The 22,255-nt window shown below is 41.8% G+C and overlaps 1 long non-coding RNA gene across 1 annotated transcript in view; it reads right to left on the bottom strand.

Moving 5' to 3' along the window:
- Window positions 1-9,030: 9,030 nt before the first annotated feature.
- Window positions 9,031-22,255, bottom strand: part of LOC141099746 (uncharacterized) — a 103,529-nt gene continuing 90,304 nt past the window's right edge. Inside the window, exons 2-3 of the long non-coding RNA XR_012234515.1 lie at window positions 10,278-10,409; window positions 9,031-9,616 (exon numbers count right to left, since the gene is read on the bottom strand). This is a non-coding gene — a long non-coding RNA (uncharacterized lncRNA). The remainder of the gene's footprint in view (window positions 9,617-10,277; window positions 10,410-22,255) is intronic.

The following is a 22,255-nucleotide window of genomic DNA, read 5'->3' as shown; positions in this document are numbered from 1 at the left end:
GCAGGACGGTCGCCAGAAATGGATTAATAAACGGGACCGAAAGCGTAGTCAGGAGTCCAAGTCAAAACCAGGCGGGTGGCAGAGGTACAAAATCAGCAGGCTGAAGCAGAGTCAAAATCCAGGCCAAGGTCAGAGTGACCGGAAGAGCAGCAGAGGTACAAAATTGACAGGCTGAGGCAGAGACAAAATCCAGGCCAAGGTCAGAGTCACCGGAAGAGCTGCAGAGGTACAAAATCGGCAGGCTGAAGAGGGGTCAGAAATACAGGCAAAGGTCGGAGTCAAGAATAGCAAATAAAACACTAGCACACTGGGAAAACCAGGACTACAGTTGTGGCCAAAAATATTGACACCCCTGCAATTCTGTCATAATACTCAGTTTCTTCCTGAAAATGATTGCAAACACAAATTCTTTGGTATTATTATCTTCATTTAATTTGTCTTAAATGAAAAAACACAAAAGAGAATTAAGCAAAAAGCAAAACATTGATCATTTCACACAAAACTCCAAAAATGGGCCTGACAAAAGTATTGGCACCCTCAGCATAATACTTGGTTGCACAACCTTTAGTCAATATAACTGCGACCAACCGCTTCCGGCAACCATTAATGAGTTTCTTACAATGCTCTGCTGGAATTTTAGACCATTCTTTGGCAAACTGCTCCAGGTCCCTGATATTTAAAGAGTGCCTTCTCCAAACTGCCATTTTTAAATCTCTCCACAGGTGTTCTATGGGATTCAGGTCTGGACTCATTGCTGGCCACCTTAGAAGTCTCCAGTGCTTTCTCTCAAACCATTTTCTAGTGCTTTTTGAAGTGTGTTTTGGGTCATTGTCCTGCTGGGAGACCCATGACCTCTGAGGGAGACCCAGCTTTCTCACACTGGGCCCTACATTATGCTGCAGAATTTTTTGGTAGTCTTCAGACATCATAATGCCATGCACACGGTCAAGCAGTCCAGTGCCAGAGGCAGCAAAGCAACCCCAAAACATCAGGGAACCTCCGCCATGTTTGACTGTAGGGACCGTGTTCTTTTCTTTGAATGCCTCTTTTTTTCTCCTGTAAACTCTTTGTTGATGCCTTTGCCCAAAAAGCTCTACTTTTGTCTCATCTGACCAGAGAACATTCTTCCAAAATGTTTTAGGCTTTTTCAGGTATATTTTGGCAAACTCCAGCCTGGCTTTTTTATGTCTCGGGGTAAGAAGTGGGGTCTTCCTGGGTCTCCTACCATACAGTCCCTTTTCATTCAGATGCCGACGGATAGTACGGGTTGACACTGTTGTACCCTCGGACTGCAGGGCAGCTTGAACTTGTTTGGATGTTAGTCGAGGTTCTTTATCCAACATCTGCACAATCTTGCGTTGAAATCTCTTGTCAATTTTTCTTTTCCGTCCACATCTAGGGAGCTTAGCCACAGTGCATTGGGCTTTAAACTTCTTGATGACACTGCGCACGGTAGACACAGGAACATTCTGGTCTTTGGAGATGGACTTGTAGCATTGAGATTGCTCATGCTTCCTCACAATTTGGTTTCTCAAGTCCTCAGACACTTCTTTGGTCTTCTTTCTTTTCTCCATGCTTAATGTGGTACACACAAGGACACAGGACCGAGGTTGAGTCAACTTTAATCCATGTCAACTGGCTGCAAGTGTGATTTAGTTATTGCCAACACCTGTTAGGTGCCACAGGCAAGTTAGAGGTGCTGTTAATTACACAAATTAGAGAAGCATCACATGATTTTTCGAACAGTGCTAATACTTTTGTCCACCCTCTTTTTTTATGTTTGGTGTGGAATTATATCCAATTTGGCTTTAGGACAATTCTTTTTGTGTTTTTTCATTCAAGACAAATTAAATGAAGATAATAATACCAAAGAATTTGTGTTTGCAATCATTTTCAGGAAGAAACTGAGTATTATCTGACAGAATTGCAGGGGTGTCAATACTTTTGGCCACAACTGTATATCTGGCGGAGTGCAGGGCAGGCCCCAAAGTATTTGAATGATAAGGCTATCCCTCACAGGCTCACAGTCTGATGACCTCATCTGGACCGCCCCCAGAACCAGGCCAGATGGCGATGCACCAACCCCTTCACCTCTGACAGTGGAGCAGAGCCTGTGCCCACCAGATGCCTGTACAGGAGCCCCTTCTCTGTCACCACCATCACCTACGGGAGAACCATGGCGATGCCCAACGACTTAGGTATGCGTCAAAGGAGTGGACCCACATGAAGACATAGCCCTCCTATTGCAGGCACCACCAGTCGAAGGAGTCCGGCGCCTCCCAGTGGCCGAGGCAGGAACAGCAGCCCCCGAGTTTGACAGTGACGTGACAGTCCGGCGCCTCCCAGTGGCCGAGGCCGGAACACCAGCCCCTGATTCCGTCGGCGACGTGACACTAAGGTCAGGACCCAGTGTACATTTATGCAACATTATTGCTGCACTTTTTTATAATCGTCAAACTCTAAACTCATAAAGTGGCATGTGCAGAAAATATTTCATATGGTCTTACAGTTTAACATTAGTGCTGATGATGTGCAAAGCATGCCATATGAAAGAATACTGTGGAGACTGGATCTCAATTAGAGATATCTTAAAGGGAATGTGTCTAAAGGTTTTTTCTATGTAATCTGAGGGCAGCATGAGGTAGGGGCTAAGACACTGCTTAGGGTTGTGTCACTTATCAGGCTGTGAGTTTTTGTTTCAATACAATGAGTGTTTATCAGCAGAAGATTATCCCTGCCCATGTCCATCCTCATCCTACCACTCCCCCAACAATTATTAGCAGTTCACTGTCAATAGACTGTGTACACAGAAAGCCTGTGTCAGACCCCGCTGACCGTCAGGTACTCACCGGCAGCAGCGCAGGAGGCTGACCTGGATGCCTGGTACTGGGGGGAAGCCCATGGCACTGTGGGGCAGCGAGCGCAAGCGGTACTAGCGGTACACCGGCAGCTAGCCGCTTGCAAGAGAAGGAAGACAGGACCTGAAGTCACTGGACAGTGTGTCAGAGGAGTGGGCGGAGCCTAGCGCCACTGTAAGGGATGACAGCGTGGGGCTGCTGCGGCTCCGGGGGGCAACTGCAGGAGGGAGCAGAGGTCTCAAGAGTGTTAAAGGGGTAGTAGATAGGATTAATGTTCACCGCACACTCAAGTGGAATGACTTGCACAAAGAGTAAATTTTACTGTGTTACAAATATTAAGCCAGGGAGCAGATTTACATATGCGATTAAAGATGACGTTTCGACCCTGCCTGGGTCTTAATCATATATCGCTAATATAATTAGGAAGGTGCCAAAAAAGCGGTGTTACAGCACAATGTTGATTCCTGGACGTTTTATGTGGTGCAGGACCTTATCCTGCTGTATGGCAGAGCGGCGCTCCCACGCCTGGCTGTAGCAGTGGCCTGTGTGACTACGCTTGTCTCTACTACCCCTTTAATTAATTAGATTAGCATGCACACTGTGTGAATTTCTGAGGTGCTGGTGTAACAGACACAAAGCCCTGAATCAATAGGATTAATGTTCACCGCACACTCAAGTGGAATGACTTGCACAAAGAGTAAATTTTATTGTGATACAAATATTAAGCCAGGGAGCAGATTTACATATGCGATTAAAGATGACGTTTCGACCTGCCAGGGTCTTAATCATATATCGCTAATATAATTAGGAAGGTGCCAAAAAAGCACTGTTACAGCACAATGTTGATTCCTGGACGTTTTATGTGGTGCAGGACCTTATCCTGCTGTATGGCAGAGCGGCGCTTCCGCGCCTGGCTGTAGCAGTGCCACACTCTTTGTGCAAGTCACTCCACTTGAGTGTGCGGTGAACATTAATCCTATTGATTCAGGGCTTTGTGTCTGTTACACCAGCACCTCAGAAATTCACACAGTGTGCATGCTAATCTAATTAATTAAAGGGGTAGTAGAGACAAGCGCAGTCACAAAGGCCAAGGTCAAAATACAGAGAGGGTGGCGCAGTAAACAGGGGCAATCAGAAGGATAGTCAGAACATAGCCAGAGATCAGTTAACAAGGATGGGCAATAGAAAGTACAGAAACGGCACCGGGTTAATTACCTCGATGATCTCATAGGGACTGATGAACTTAGGCCCCAGTTTGACGGAGGGCACACAAAGACTTATATTCCGCCTAGAAAGCTACACCTTGTCCCCACACTGCAACATCTGAGCAGGGTCTCTTTTTTATCCGTGAAATGCTTATAATTCTCCTGAGCCCTATAAATATTTAAGCAAACTTTTGACCATAGACCCCTGCCCTGATTCGATTGATACAGTCCTCTGCTCCTGGACAGCCCAAATCTAATCGCGAAAATTCAGCAAAATGAGGGTTCAAACCATAAATAATAAAAAATGGTGACCTATCGGTTGATTGATTTGTACGATTGTTGAAGGCGAACTCTGCTAACGGCAAGGCATCACACCAATCGCTCTGCAGATCAGAAGTCAAACATCGGATAATTTGTTCAAGCGACTGGTTGGTGAAGACAACAGATAAAAAAGAAGTAAAAAGTTCTTGTAATGACAAAGGTATAACGACAAAAAAGTGCCACGTCCAAAAAAGTTAGCATACAAATCCATCAAAATGCCAAAGCATGGTAAAAAAAAAAGAAATTAAGGTCTCCACAAGTAAAGTTATACTCAACGAGATAGAATAATAATGCCCAATAAAATCAAAAAAACCCTTTTATATAAAGGAACCAATAGTCATAATATATAAAGTGATAAGTGCAGCAGCATGGTCAAAAAGAGACATACAAATAAATAGAAGTCCATATATAATTTGGAAGGGGGGTTATGAAAAAGCAAGATAGGAGACAGTCACATGGTTTTAAACATATAAGACCCAAATATGTACAAAAAGACCACATGGTCAGCTAGGCATACATGTCATTCAATGCACCAACCTGATAAGGGACGTTGGAAGAGGGACCCCAACATACGTTTCACAATTGTGCTTCTTTGGGGGGCGTCCATATATAGAGTTACACTTTATATGCACAGCACTTTAGCACTATTATCACCTTAAACAATTATAATATTCTAATAATTGAGGAAATTATAACTCAAAACACTTGCATTACAACAGTAAGAAAAGATTTGAATATTTCTGCACTATTAATTATTTACCTTATGAGCATTGCACTTTGTAAGGTCTGTATTTAGAACTGGATAATATATCTCTAATAATAAATTAAATTATATGTCACTGCAGAATCCTATAATAATATAGTATAGGACTTTTTTCTGCCAATGCCATTTTTTTGTTTACTCTCTCTTTCTGTGGTTGCTGGATATTCCTCTATATTAGCTTTTTATGCTCAACATAATATTGTATCCTAAAAGGTTTGCAATCATATTAAGTGACAGCATTAATACTTTCATGCCATTTGGCTGTCGTCTTATTTATATTGTAGTAAGTGTCCCTCCATTTTCAGCACCGTTTTTGGAACTTTTTAGATTTTTAAGTTTAGTCAATAAAGATATGTATTTTAATACATTTTTGCACTTCTTTGGTGTCATTGGGCTTATCGTAGCCCATCCATGGTGTAGTTAGAGCAAACAAGGTCGGCAATGTTATCCACTATTGATTGCTACAGAAATTTCCATGTGGATGCTGTAAAAGCAACCCCATTCACAGTCAAATTTCTGCAATGAATCCGCTAAGTGTGAATATAGCCTTACATTGGATTCCCCAAATATATCTTATTATATAATGATCTGCCTCTTTGGGTATCCTTTTTTCCAGCTTGGGAACTCAACAACATATTTCAGAACTGTAGAGTACTTCCCCAACCTTAGGGTTTTTCTGTGTTTTCACAATAACAATTGAAATCGTCACCTTGAAGCATTTATTTTGTCTTTCTCTGTTTAGGGCTTTCAAATAACCCGCTGCTTTAACCTTCCAGTGATTGGCAGAGATTAAGATAAAGCCATGCCATCCTGAAATGTTCTAATTGCTTGCATTTGGAGACTATTTTCTATGTTTCACTACAAGCTCTTCTTCTTCTACGTTGATAATTACTAGATAATTCAAATTGTAAGATTATTTCAATATTCTTTCTGTCAACTGCTATGCAAACATATACCTACTAATGGACTTATTACTTACTTCTCATTAAAATCCTCCCTTCTGATGCATTGAAGCATTTAGATTTCATTCCTCTATTTCAAAGAAGCAAATCACAGAACTTACCGCTTTCAACATCGGTCAAGAGTTAGATGAGAAATAGAGAATACCAATTTACAAAACTTGTCTAGTAGTACATGTCCCATTTTTTAATTCAGCAAATAAATGCTTGTTCATTAATGATAATAAAATGCACCTAAAATATATTGTGGTCTTGTATTTTGTTTCTACAAATATCCCTAAATGTAAAGACACAGGTCAGGTACCAATCTTATCATGGCACAGATGCATCTATGGAAACTTCACATCTGTTTTGTTTGATATGTGTTTGCTATCATAAAGGTAGGTAGAAGGGATTTGCATTTTTTTAAGTATTGGTGCTGTATCAGATGTTGCTCAAGAGTCTTGTACAGCTGGGTATGCCTGCTCGAGGCTGAATGGCAGCTAACCTTGACAGTGGGCCAAAGTAGAATACAGAACACTTATACATTTATGTTTTGCCCCATAATAAGGATGTTATAGAAGTCTACAATTTAATATAGAGATTACGAAAAGGAAAAGTCAGCTCACCCCACTGTTGCTCCAGGAATCCAAGCACGGACATCTGCAGTGCAGCAAGAAGGAAATCCAATGAAGAGAAAAAAATCCAGCTCTTGGTTCCTTGAGATTTTTCATTATTAGATAATGTGATTAAAATCCAACTTCATATGAACAGCATATTGTCACCACCATCATTAGGGACACTAGAACAGACACGTATCGAGCTCAAAAGCTCACTGATTAAGAGCTTTTGAGCTGTAAACGTGTCTGTTCTAAACTGTGTTCCAAATTATTATGCAAAAAGAGTTTAGGAGTGATAAGGTTAGAATTTTTTTGGTTGTCATTTAAACTCATTGATGGTGATGTGTGTCAGGGCTCTTTATATCACTGAAAGCAATTGCAGATACCTGTGCAAATTACTTTGGCAGGTGTGTCCAAATAAAGGCAAGACTACTTAAGAAGGCTGTTCCACATTATTAAGCAGCCTACATTTTTTGCCAAAATGGGAAAGAAAAAGGATGTGTCGGCTGCTGAGAAGCAACAAATTGTGGAGTATTTAGGTCAAGGCATGACTACAATCAACATTGCCAAGACACTTCATCGTGATCATCGCACAATCAAGAAGTGTGTAGCTGATTCCCAGCACACACACATGTGCGTGCTGATAAGGAAAAATTGAGGACTCTTTCCCACAGGCAATTGCGTCAGGTTAAAAGAGCAGCTGCAAAAATGCCTTGTCATAGCAGCAGACAAGTTTTTGAAGCTGCTGGTGCCTCCACCGCCCCCCGAACAACAAGGTGCAGGGTCCTTCAGAGGTCTGCAGCTGTGCGTAAGCCATCCTGTCGACCACCTCTATCCACTGCACACAAGCAGAAACGGCTCCAGTGGGCCAAGCGATACATGAAAACTGACTTCCAAACTGTTTTGTTCACCGCTCGATGGTCCAGATGGAAGGAGTGGAGGATGGCTGGTTGATGGACACCCCATTTTTACACGGCTAAGGTCCCAACAAGGAGGAGGTGGAGTAATGTTTTGGGCTGGAATCATGGGGAGAGAAATTGTCGGCCCCTTTAGGATCCCTGAAGGGGTAAAGATGAACTCCATAATCTATGTGGAGTTTCTAAAACAGCACTTCCTGCCATGGTTCAAGAGGAAGAACCGTGCTTTCCGCAGCAAGATCATTTTCATGCATGATAATGCACCGTCTCATGCTGCAAATAACACATCTGCATCTCTGGCTGCTATGGGCATAAAAGAGGACAAACTTATGGTGTGGCCACCATCTTCCCCTGACCTCAACCCCATTGAGAACCTCTGGAGCATCATCAAAAGGAGTGTCTATGATGGCGGGAGGCAGTTCACATCTAAGCAACAGCTCTGGGAGGGTATTCTGTCCACATGCAAAACAATTGAAGCACAAACCATCCAAAAACTGACAAATTCAATGGACGAGAGAGTTCAGAAGCTTCTTTCGAACAAGGGGTCCTATGTGCAAATGTAACATCACCTAGAATAAAGTTTTGACTTGAAAACTGATTGATTTCATTTTGTAATAAGCTGATAATGCTTATAATTTCACAATTGACCATTTTTTTGTTCAAAATATAAATAAAAAGGTTGAAAACTCTGCTGTGCATAATAATTTGGAACATGCATTTTGAGTGTTTATTATTTTTAAAAATATACTGTTTTCATAGACAGTTTGTTCAAAAACATTGCAATTATACTAGAATAGTAGATGACTGGAAAATAACAATGACTGCAATTCATATAGGTAATTTAGAGAAAATATGAGGAAATATTTTTTGCATAATAATTTTGGAACACAGTGTAGTGTCCCCAATGATGGTGGTGACAATATGCTGTTCATATGAAGTTGGATTTCTGTGTTTTTTTATTTTTTTTATATTTTTTTTTTTAAATTCACTTTTTACTTTATTCAAAAGTCCCCTTAGGAGACTTGAAGCAGCAATCGTCCAATTGCCTGTGCTACACATAGCAGTGCTTCCGCCAAAAGACGGCCGTTCACAGGAGCATTGTAGTGACAGGCTCGGGGATCTTCTGCAGACCACGATCATGTGACAAGTGTACTAATAGGTGGGACTTGCAGAGCGCTTTCTGCTGGTGCGTGTTAAATGCTGCTGTCAAAGACAGCGGTATTTAACTTGTTAACAGTCGTGGGTGGATTTCGGATCCAAACGCAGCTGTTAGAGGGACTTGATGACTGATTAAATCATGGGAAGAAGTACCTGTCCCTAGAGAAAAATTTCTTATAATGCCCAGCTCAGTTTTTTATGGATTATATCTAAACTTTACTACTTAAAATCTCCACAATAAAGAGGATAATCAAAATATAAAACTTTGTTTTACTCAGCTTTGAAGCCACTATTTTATGATGAGGACTGTTTAACATTCTCAAACCTGTTAAAATTCTTTTTTAAGTAAAAAAAAAAAATAAGTAACACTACAATACAACATTTCAACTATATACACACAAGAAAATGCTGTAGAATGAGCTAACAGTGCAAAAATATTCATACATTTGACAAATTTTAGGAAATTCTAATTTTGTGCTGTTAGTAGAAAACAACTCTGAAAATCAAGGAAAAAGTTTACAGTATTCCAAAATAATATTTTTACCTTTATTTTGAAAGCTTTTACTTTCTAATAGGAGATCCACCATTATGAAGTCATCAGCCTACTTTAGCTATTATAAATACAAAACAATGGTATTTTTCATGTAGCGTTATTCTACTTATTTTTAAGTTTTACTTTTTACATTCAGTATTAATAACTTCTTTTTCTGCCTTTATGAATTAAAAATTGTGATGTACTTCTGACGACACTTGACATCACTTGAAGGTTACATCTTCCCAGTCCTCTTCAATCTTGTATCTCTATGTCCTCCTCAATTTCATACAGTAGTGAATGCCTATTTTACATTAAAAAATACACGATATACATATGATTTACTTATTCCTGTGTACATTTTTCCATCTAATAAGTGCTCTTCACTCAGAACTTATGGGGATATGACTGTTGGGCTATAAATATATTTTTCACAATAGATTAACCCTTTTTAGTGCTGGCAATCTCATGACATTGTTTATGCCACTTGAGCACTGCAATCTATCAGTGGTCACTGATGGGCTTAAAACTTCACAGTTCCATAAGATGGCCCTAGATAGGCTACAGCCTTCATAGTTCTGTCAGACAGACAATGATGGGCTGCAGTCTTCACAGTCCCTTTAGACAGATTTGTTCCATTTGATGGAACTGTGAAGGCAGCAGACCATCATAGGCTGTTGGTAAACTAAAATGCTCATGTGACATAAACAATTTCATGAAATCACTGGGGGGAGGCAGCACGTGTAGATGATGAACCACTCAGGTCTGGGAGATAAGTATTCTAACTAGAGATGAGTAGAACTGGCAAACTTCGACTTCGTCAATCGTGTGTATTTCTCCAAGAAATTTGATTTGCAGCAAAGTCATTCTCCACAAATTGAGTATCCTTTATTATGTGATAGAATCTCTCTTGACCCCAGAGAATGATAAATGTAACATGTACAAAACAAAAAAAAAATACTTACCACTCAGTTCTCCAGCCCCTTTGCTCCTAACTGTCACCCATCTGGTCCTCAATCCATTTTCTTATCACCATCACTGAGCACTGAATCCTCAGGGCTCTTCATGTTAGACCGGGTATTCCGCTCTGATGAGGCCTAAGAGGGCAAGCAGAAGTAAGGTCACAATGTTATGATGTCACGACATGCGCCATGATCTTGCACACGCATGTGTGGAAACTTCCGGGTCTCATCAGAGCAGGAAGTCTGAACTTAGCATATAGAAAGAAAAGGACAGCTCACACATGTGTCACAGATATGTGAACATAGCCTAACAGTTATTTTTGAATATCACACACAAGTAAAGATAGATTCAAATCAAAGCTTAATAAAGTTAAATGGAATAGGATCAATTTGGAATTGTTTTACAAGATACAACACCTAAAAATGTAATCAACCTTGTTAACCCATCTGATTTTCAATCTCCATAGATAACAGATGTCAAATATAAATAGTTTAAAACTCATTGGCAGAAAGCAGATGTCTAACATTAAAACCCTGAGGGTTCTGTGCAATCATAAAATTTTAAGCAGTGTCACATGATATTTCATGGTTGGGGATAAGCGATTTGGTTCAAGTCGGCATACATTTTTGCACATTTCTATATTTCTGTTTTAACATTTCAAATGTTTGCAAAGCTTTACCTAGAAAGCAGCAAAACTATTACAGAAAAGCAAAACTTATACAATGTGAGATGACATCCTATGTATGTTGCAACCAATCAATGTAGATGCAATCATTCCAACTTATTTAATTTATTTAAAGAGGTTGTCCATTACTTTATCATTGAAGACCCATCCTTAGGATAGCTCATCAATATCTGATTTGTCAGAGTTCAAGACTCAGCACTGCCGCCGATCAGCTGTTTTCTGTGTTGGTGGTACCGTCTGCCACCAGGAGCTAGTCAATTGCGAATCTGCTCCTTCTTCTGATAGTAGCAGCAGAAGGGTACTGTATCTCCTATTGACTTGAATAGGAGGCAGTTGTGCAGTACCTTGCTGCATCCACAATCATAAAATGGAACAGCTCCACAATTGAGCAGCTCCGGCCCACAGTCGCCAACACAGAGAACAGGATAGGTCATCAATGATAAAGTAGTGGACAACTTCTTTAATGCCTGGGAACAATTAAGTTTTTCAGTCAATGCCACAGAAGATTTTTGGGATGAAGCAGTGATTACAACAAAATCACACACAAAAGGCAATCTTGAAAGCCTGAGTGAAACTTGTAAACCTGTTAAGAAAGATTGAGAAAGCAACAGGAGCAAATTAAAGGCAAGGCAAAGGTGGATATTTAGGCCCCAATTCTTCAAAATGTTTTCACCTAACATTTTGCAACTTTAGGTGTTTTATGCCAGTTTCATCCAGTTCTGCCAAAATGGGTGGAGCTGGGGAATGATAGGGCACAATGGGGGTGACACCACAGCTCGTCTAATTCATAACAAGCTGTGGCATGACTTATATCAGAAATCTTACTCCAATCTGGTGTAAGGTTAGTGGTAAGGCTTAGTAAAGAGCACACCACTTATCACATTTATTGGAGTCAGGCATATCTGCCACCAACAATGACTTTTCCTCAAATGAACAATGCTAGTCTTGATGAATTGGGGCCTAAATATATAAACTCTCAGATGAAAGAACTTGTTTCTTTAGAAGACTAAAGAGAATATTTAGAAAAAAATCTTTGGTCCAAACAGCATATAACAACTTCTTTATGTAATTTATTAAATATACTTAGCAGTGGACATAAAAAAAAGTAGAGATGGAAAAATCATTTGAAATTCAAATTTTCCCACTTCGACAAATTTTCGCAAGACATTTGACCTGTACCATATAAAAATGCTACAAATTTCAATACTGTATTACAATTAGATATTTTTCCTTTAGCAATGACTAGGTGATCTCAACATATTTGGCTTGGAGAAAATGGATAGTAACCAGTGGTAACCAACAGCCCATTTATCAACACTGCAGTAACAATCTTCTTAGGCTACTTGAGTTGTAAAAATGGCTAAATACATATCACATTTTAGTGGCAGATGCCTGCTTTGCTGTTGCTTATACACAGGTGGAGCGAATAAATTAAATCATGGGTATGTCACATGGGGTGGTATAAAAAATTTCCCTGTGTAGGGAAAATCAAGAGCTTTGTTCTTTGCTAAATACTGTATAGAAGCAATAGCTTTTTTCACAAATAGTCAAAAATGTATCTCTTTATATATGGACGATTATCAGGTTAGCTGCTCTGAAAGTGATTAAGTAATGATTTCTCAAATAGAAGTGATAAACTTTTTTTGGTATCCGCAACAGGTTTGCTATTTTCAAAATGATTAAACAATTACAATGGCTTTTTTTTATCAAACTGTCCAATATTATCTCTTCATTTAGATAAACGGAACAGGTTAACTGTGCTATGAAGTGTCAATAAGAAATAAAAAGTATCCCTATTTGAAGAGTTATTTCATGTTTGTGTACCATCAAAAGAGCACTCTTCCCAGCAACAACAGAATATTACTAACAATTCAATCGACAAGCACAGAAAATATAATAAAAATATGAATGGTCAGACATGCAAATTCTTGCACTGTAGGGCCAACACTGAAAGCCCCGTGAGGAGTAGTAAAGTATAGATGACATGATGAAAAGAGAGTAGATGCCCTTCTTAGTGTGACCCATGAGCACTAACGGCAGCAGAACAGCAGAACACAGGTAGCAAAAAGGCAAGTAGATAGTCATGGGCAAACCCGTGGATATTCGGGTCCTGCGGGTTCAGCCAAACTTGTAAAAAAAACTTTGGTTCTAGTACCCAAACAGTACCCGAACCCGGACCCCATTCAGATAAATGGGGGCCGGAACATCCGTTGTGTGCCATGCTGTCATTTGCATGACAGCTCAGAAAACACAGGCTCTGATCGGCGCTAAGATTATTATCGCCAGTTGGAGTCGTTGGCTGATGAGAGAACCTACCCCTGTTGTCGCTCATAACAGCAAGAGCAGGTGCCACTGATGGGAGTATTCATAAGCCGGTGCCTGTTCTATAAATAAATTAATGTAAAAAAAGACCTGGGGTTTCTTCTATTTTTGACAACCACTGCAGGCAAAAATTACAGCTGCAGCCTGCAACCCTCAGCTGTCAGCTTTATCATGACTGATTATCAAGAATAGAGAGGTCCCCTTGCCCACCATTTTTTGACAATCAACCAAGCTAAATCAGACAGCTTGGGGCTGGTATTCTCAGACTGGAAAGGAGCCATGGATATTGGCCTGCCCAGCCTAAAAATAGCAGCCCACAGCCACCCCAGAAAAGTTGCATCTATTAGATGTGCCTATTCTGGCATTTTGCCCAGCTCTTCCCAGTTGCCCTGGTGCAGTGGCAAGTGGGGTAATATTTGTGGGGTTAATGTCAGCTGTTTTATGGCCTATGACATCTAGCCCACTGGTTAGTAATAGAGAGGCATCTATAAGATGCCTCTCTATTACTAACCCCATAGTTAGATTGTATAAAAGACACAGCACCGTCACAGCTACAGCCACAAAATTTGGCACAGTCACACGTCTGGACCCCGAGAGCATCATAGGCTATGTTGTGAGGTGAAATTTTAACCGCGCGCGTTCCAATTCACCAAACAATTATGCCCCTATCTACATAATGGGTAAAAAGTGTATGTATTGGCATCTGCACCGTCATACCTACAGCCACAAAATTTTGCACAGTCACACGTCTGGACCCCAAGAACGTCATAGGCTATGTTGTGAGGCGAAATTTTAACCCCGCGCGTTCCAATTCACCAAACAATTTTGCCCCTATCTACATAATGGGAAAAAGTGTATGTATTGGCATCTGCACTGTCGTAGCTACAGCCACAAAATTTTGCACAGTCACACGTCTGGACCCCGAGAGCGTCATAGGCTATGTTGTGAGGTGAAATTTTAATCCCGCGCGTTACAATTCACCAAACAATTTTGCCCCTATCTGCATAATGGGGAAAAAGTGAAAGGAAAAGTGTTGGAGGCAAATTGACAGCTGCCAGATGTGAACAAGGGGGACAGAAAGAATGAGAGCGATGTCGCCAAAGAGTATATACCATACAGTTGCTAAGGTGGGGCCCTGGCATGAGATACTCACCACACACGGAGATATGAAAACACACACAAAATGCACCACACACTACCACGTGCTTAAACACATATACCACCCTCAGCACACATTTCACCACGCATACACCACATAAAAGTCAAAACACAAAAGTCGCCACTCAAAACTCGCCATGCTGTCCCAGAGCTGTTTAAAAGATGAAAAATGAGCTGTGATTGGTTGCTATCAGCAACAGTTTTCTTTGTAGACAGTTGTGGTAACTGAGGCCTATTATTCTTATCACTTCTATGGTGTTATCGTCCTTCTGTAAAGCTGGAAATAACACAATTTATTACCGTGCCAACACAGACCACCCTCTGACACAGACTGCAGGGGAAGCCCAGTATCACACAGGATAGGATTAGATACACGGCTCAGCAGTCAGTATCACACAGGATAGGATTAGATAAACAGCTCAGCAGTCAGTATCACACAGGATAGGATTAGATACACAGCTCAGCAGTCAGTATCACACAGGATAGTATTAGATACACGGCTCAGCAGACAGTATCACACAGAATAGGATTAGAAACATGGCTCAGCAGTCAGTATCACACAGGAAAGGATTAGATGCACAGTTTTTATGTGCAATATAATCATTATAATTTGTTATAACTAACCGCAGTTCGTTACTATGCCCAGGCAACGCTGGGCTCTTCAGCTAGTATTCAAATAAAAATTAAAAACACTTTATACTCACCTAACACCAAATCCTCCTACAAAAAATGTAAAATAAAAAACAAACATATACTTTCCTTAACACTCAATACCCAATAACCATGTCTCCTATAAAAAATCAAACATAATAAACCACCATATACTCACCTGTCTGGCGTAGTCCAAGTAATCCTGAGTGTCCCACAACAATTTCAAATGTAGAACAGTCACATCGGGAGATGTGACTGCTCTAACCAGCCACCAGCGATACACTGACAGGAGCATCATCGCTCCCATAGTGTAAAGTGCTGAGCTGCTGTGAAAGAGGTCACACAAGTTCATGATGAACTCTGGTGAACTTTCTCACACAGCGGTGGTGCCATAAGTGAGAGCACAGGAGCTCATCAGCTCATGAACTCGTGTGACCTCTTTCACGGCAGCTCAGTGCTATACACTGCAGGAGTGATTACCTCCTGTGATAGTGTATAGTGGATGTCTTTGAGAGCAGTCACATCAGTGAAAGTTCTCAAAGTCAACAGGATCTTTGTGGGAAAATATGGATTATTATCTTATCTGCAGACAGGTGTGGAATATTGTGGTTTAAAATTTTATTTTTGTTATAGGATACGTTGGTCTCAGTGGATTAGGCGTTCAGTGAGTATGGTTAAATTTAGATTCAATAAAGGGGTCTGTGTGATTATTTCAAATAAAGGACTTTATTCTGTGTGTTTTTTTATAATTTCACTAGCGGATAGTAATTGGGGCATCTTATAGGTGCCTCTCCATTACTAACCTGTGGGCTTCATATCACCTGACAATACAAAGGTGACATCAAACCCCCAACCATTACCCCACTTGCCACTGCTACAGGGCAAGTGAGAAGACTGAGGCTAAGCTCCAAATATGGTGTATCTTACAGCTGCACCTTTTCTGAGGCAGCTGATGGCTGATGTTTTTAGTTTGAAAGGGGGCCAATATCCATGACCCCTTCCTAGGCTATTAATATCAGCAGCCCACAGCTGACTGTCTAGTCTTTGCTAGGTAGATTTTATAGGGGAAACTATGTCTATTTTTTGGAGGTCCCCCTGTAAACTAGCCAGTAAAGGCTCATGTGAGCTCATATTAATAGCCTGGAAACATTTATGGCTATTGGCTCCTTCCCAGAGTCCCAGAATACTAACATCAGCCCTCAGCCATCAGCTTTCCCTCTGCTTGCTGTGAAAATTACATGGGAGCCCACACAATTTTTTTTCTTTTATTTACATTACCGTATATACTCGAATATAAGCCGAGATTTTCAGCCCGTTTTTTTGGGCTGAAAGTCCCCCTCTCGGCTTATATTCGAGTCATATACACCGGGGGGGGTCAGAGGGGGAGGGGGGTGGCGGTGTCAGGTCATACTTACCCATCCTGACGCTGTCTCTTGAGCCCCCAGCTTCTCCCCGTGCTCTCTCTTCCTGCCTTCAGCGGTCACGTGGTGCCGCTCATTAAAACTCATGAATATCGCATATTCATGAGTTTTAATGAGCGGCACCACGTGACCGCTGAAGGCAGGAAGAGAGAGCGCGGACAAGCTGGGGGCTCAAGACACAGTGTCAGGATGGGTAAGTATAGCGATACTCACATGTCCTGCATCCATAGCTGCTTGTTGCTGTCTGTCATCGGTCAGTGACTTCAGACAGCAGAGGGCGCGGTGACGTGATTAGTGTGCGCTGCGCCCCCTGCAGTCTGAACGTCACTGACTGATGATGTGGCAGATAGCGGTGAGCAGCCATGGACGCAGGACAGGTGAGTATCTGACACCCAGCGACGGAGAGGTGAGTATGTCATTTTTTTTATTTTTACATGCAGCAGCAGCGGCAGCACATGGGGGAATAATCTATGGAGCTTCTAATGGGGGCAGTATATGGGGGAACAATATGGAGCTTCTAATGGGGGCAGTATATGGGGGAACAATATGGAGCTTCTAATGGGGGCAGCATATGGGGGAACAATATGGAGCTTCTTATGGGAGCAGTATATGGGGGAACAATATGGAGCTTCTAATGGGGGCAGCATATGGGGGAACAATATGGAGCTTCTTATGGGGGCAGTATATGGGGGAACAATATGGAGCTTCTAATGGGGGCAGCATATGGGGGAACAATCTATGGAGCTTCTTATGGGGGCAGTATATGGGGGAATAATCTATGGAGCTTCTTATGGGGGCAGCATATGGGGGAATAATCTATGGAGCATTTCCCACCCTAGGCTTATACTTGAGTCAATAAGTTTTCCCAGTTTTTTGTGGCAAAATTAGGGGGGTCGGCTTATACTCGGGTCGGCTTATACTCAAGTATATACGGTAAATTTATATTTAAATAATTAAAATAATAGCGTGGGAACTAGAGTTGATCGACTTTGCCTTTTTTCGGGTCGAGTCGGGTTTCATGAAACCCAACTTTCCCAAAAGTCGGGTCGAACGAAATCGGCCAATTATCGTGAAAAGTCGAAGGCCGACTGAAACACGAAACCCAATGCAAGTCAATGGGAAACCAAGGTCGGCAGGGAGGGGAGGACAGGAAACACACCTACAGTGCCCATTTTAATGCCGAAAACATCAATTCTTATTACTTAAGCTTTTCAACCTTAATTTAATTTATAATAATAGTTAGGCATTGAAAACTGAGGGTTACTTGGCTAAAATTGTGGGAGGGGTAGTGCTGGCTTCAGATTTTCGTGGGCACTGGGCCAAAGAGTGTCACTGGGCTCTTTTAACACATGCCGCAATTCATGATCCTCTGATACGGCAGAGAAATAGCGGTATAGTACAATGAAAGTACGAGTCGATGGGAACATAGGGAACAGTGACCACAATATAATACAATTCCACTTGTCCTTCAGTAAGGTGCCCTGGAAGGGGGTTACAAAAACGCTGAATTTCAGGAAAGCAAAGTTTGATCAGCTTATAGAGGACCTTCGCCGAATTGATTTGGACAATGTCCTCAAAAATAGGAGCACAGAAAATAAATGTTAAATACTTAAAGGTAAGGTGCCATCCAAAAAAATTTTTTCAGCAATTGAAAAAATGTAAAGAATTAATGTTTACATTTTCTTAAAAAATATTATCATTTGTTTTTAATTTTGCAAAATATGAAGAATAATTTTAAAAAGTTTGGCATTTCCACTTGTTAACACTAGGGGGAGCAGCTACTGAAATCTGGCACAAAAACCTATGACATCTAGGAACACAGTGAGCCGCCATTTTGATGGGGCCTGCAAAGTTACTGACTGTCTTTGCATGTAAAGTCTGGATCAGAACAGGCCATCAATCAGCAGAAATGTTTTCTGGATTTCTGTGGAGCAGACAAGCAGACGGTCCATCCACGTGTATAAAACACAGCACTCTATGTACAATCCCTGGCACCGAACAGCGTGCCCCCCATAGACCAGTGCTGCTGTCGCCCTGCTCCTTCCACCATATATCAGGCCCCTGTCGCCTCGCTTTCACACATCGCCAGGACAGGATCTGAGGAGAGGAATGGGGTCTTCGGTCACCGAGGATGGCAGGCAGGAAGGATTCTGGGAGCAGGGTGACAGCAGCACAGAGTATTTCAGGAGAGCAGTGTGCTGGTCTATGGGGGGCACAGAGGGAGCTATATGGGGGAGGAGCAGGGTGACAGCAGCACAGAGTATTTCAGGAGAGCAGTGTGCTGGTCTATGGGGGGCACAGAGGGAGATATATGGGGGAGGAGCAGGGTGACAGCACCACAGAAATCCAGGAAACATTTCTGCTGATTGATGGCCTGTTCTGATCCAGACTTTGCATGCAAAGACCACATTCCCCTCCTCGGATCCTGTCCTGGCGATGTGTGAAAGCGAGGCGACAGGCGCAGTCCGGGGTGACGCTGGGAAGCAGGCTGGGGGGAAATGTAGCCATACAGTAAAGATAAAAATGAGACTCCTCTCTTCAGCTGCCTCACCAGCCCTCCCCTGACTGCACCTATTACCCCAGACCCATGTGCAGGTGCTCAGCCAGAACCACCCTTGAATGCTTTTAGCAGATAATACTGCCATAGTGTTCTCACATAATACCGCCATATACTTCACACATAATGGCGCCATATAGTTCATACCACCATGTAGATCACACATAAAACCAGCAGGGTGACAGCAGCACAGAGTATTTCAGGAGAGCAGTATCACACAGGATTGGATTAGATACACGGCTCAGCAGACAGTATCACACAGGATAGGATTAGATACACAGCTCTGCAGACAGTATCACATGGGATAGGATTAGATACACAGCTCAGCAGACAGTATCACACAAGAGAGGATTAGATACACAGCTCTGCAGTCAGTATCACACAGGGGAAGATTAGATACACGGCTCAGCAGTCAGTATCACATAGGAGAGGATTAGAAACACGGCTCAGCAGGCAGTATCACACAGGATAGGATTAGACACACGGCTCAGCAGTCAGTATCACACAGGATAGGATTAGATGCACAGCTCAGCAGTCAGTATCACACAGGAGAGGATTAGATACACGGCTCAGCAGTCAGTATCACACAGGAGAGGATTAGATACACAGCTCAGCAGGCAGTATCACACAGGATAGGATTAGATGCACAGCTCAGCAGTCAGTATCACACAGGAGAGGATTAGATACACGGCTCAGCAGTCAGTATCACACAGGAGAGGATTAGATACACAGCTCAGCAGGCAGTATCACACAGGGGAGGATTAGATACACAGCTCAGCAGGCAGCATCACACAGGAGAGGATTAGATACACGGCTCAGCAGTCAGTATCACACAGGGGAGGATTAGATACACAGCTCAGCAGGCAGTATCACACAGGGGAGGATTAGATACACAGCTCAGCAGGCAGTATCACACAGGGGAGGATTAGATACACAGCTCAGCAGGCAGTATCACACAGGATAGGATTAGATACATGGCTCAGCAGTCAGCATCACACAGGAGAGGATTAGATACACGGCTCAGCAGACAGTATCACACAGGATAGGATTAGATACACGGCTCAGCAGTCAGTATCACACAGGATAGGATTAGATACACGGCTCAGCGGTCAGTATCACACAGGATAGGATTAGATACACGGCTCAGCAGGCAGCATCACACAGGAGAGGATTAGATACACGGCTCAGCAGGCAGTATCACACAAGACAGTATTACAGATATGCCCACACTGGTGAAACTTCCAGCCCCCCCCAATTATACACTAGACTATGGGCTGTATATGTCACTGTCCTCCTCAGACAGTCATAAAAGCTGTCATAAAAAGGAAGGTGTCAGATTACCGGAGATCACTGGGGCTGTGAGTGAGGAGGCGGAGACAGAGCAGGAGGACAGGGGAGCTGGAGCAGGAAGCACAGTGCAGAAAGTGGAGCTCAGCAGATAGCACTGGGCTACAGTAAAATGGTGCCCAGCCACACCTACAGCAGTGAATGGTGCAGCCCATAGGGGCGTGCCCAGTTCACTGCTAATGAGGCTGCAATGTGGGGTCGGGAACCGACCGCAGTCTCCTATGTCCAGGGACGGCCATATTTGCAGACTGTATGAGTCCTCCACAGATCTGCAAATCAAGATGGCAGCGCCCAGTGGCTACATTAAAACATTATTACAAATAAACCATAAATCCTGGTTAGTACAACATTTGCTGAAACAACATGTTTTGTTACTTACTCTTTTTTTGCAAATTATATAAAATTGCGGCACCTTCCCTTTAAATCAGTTTTACACACCCACTGCGAGCTAGCCATACCGTACAGAAATAAAAGGGCTAGGAACAGGAGAACACCAATGTGGCTAAATAAGGATGTAAAAAGGGCATTAAATAACAAGAACAAGGCATTTAAGAAGCTAAAACAAGAAGGCAATGAAGAAGCATTAAAAAGTTATAGAGAAAAAAATACAATGTGTAAAAAACAAATACATTTAGCAAAAGTGGAAACTGAGAGACTCATTGCTAAGGAAAGTTAAACAAACCCCAAAGTATTCTTTAATTCTATAAGCAGTAAAATGATTAAAATTGATGGTGTCAGCCCTTTAAAGAACAACGAGGGTGAAATCATAGAGAGCGATTTTGGAAAAGTAAATGTTTTAAATACTTTTTTCTCAAAAGTGTTCACACAGGAAAATGATTTGCCAGGGGAAATGCAGAGTGATAACGTAAACTCCCCATTAAGTATTACCTGCCTAACACAGGAAGAAGTGCAGAACCGCCTTAGTAAGATTAAAATTGACAAATCACCAGGCCCTGATGGCTTTCACCCTCGGGTATTAAGGGAGTTAAGTAATGTTATGGACAGGCCTCTATTCCTTATATTTAAAGACTCTATAGAAACAGGGTCTGTTCCTTTTGATTGGCGGCAAGCAAATGTGGTACCAATATTCAAAAAGGGGTGTAAAAGGGAACCTGGAAACTATAGGCCGGTAAGCTTAACATCTGTTGTGGGTAAAATTTTTGAAGGGTTTCTAAGGGATACCATTATGGAATATCTCAATGTTAATAAATGTTTAGCTCCATATCAACATGCATTTATGAAGGATCGCTCCTGTCAAACTAACCTGATCAGCTTCTATGAGGATGTAAGCTCTCAAATGGACCAAGGAGAATCATTGGATGTCATTTATCTTGACTTCTCTAAAGCATTTGACACTGTCCCACATAAAAGATTGGTAAGTAAGATGAGAAAGCTTGGGCTAGGGGAAAATGTGTGTAGATGGGTAGGTAGCTGGCTTAGTGATAGAAAACAAAGAGTGGTTACAGTCATATGTTAAAGTTTGGGCACCCCTATTAATGTTAACCTTTTTTCTTTATAACAATTTTGGTTTTTGCAACAGTTATTTCAGTTTCATATATCTAATAACTGATGGACTCAGTTACATTTCTGGATTCAAATGAGGTTTATTGTACTAACAGAAAATGTGCAATCTGCATTTAAACAAAATTTGACCGGTGCAAAAGTATGGGCACCCTTATCATTTTCTTGATTTGAACACTCCTCTAACTACTTTTTACTGACTTCCTGAAGCACTAAATTGGTTTTGTAACCTCATTGAGCTTTGAACTTCATAGCCAGGTGTATCAAATCATGAAAAAAGGTATTTAAGGTGGCCACTTGCAAGTAGTTCTCCTATTT

Source organism: Dendrobates tinctorius, unplaced genomic scaffold, assembly GCF_039654945.1.
Source record: "Dendrobates tinctorius isolate UK_male_01 unplaced genomic scaffold, ASM3965494v1 ptg000102l, whole genome shotgun sequence".
In the NCBI taxonomy this organism is placed as follows: domain Eukaryota; kingdom Metazoa; phylum Chordata; class Amphibia; order Anura; family Dendrobatidae; genus Dendrobates; species Dendrobates tinctorius.
The sequence above is the reverse complement of the archived record's forward strand: the minus strand, read 5'-3'. Positions and strand labels throughout refer to the sequence as shown.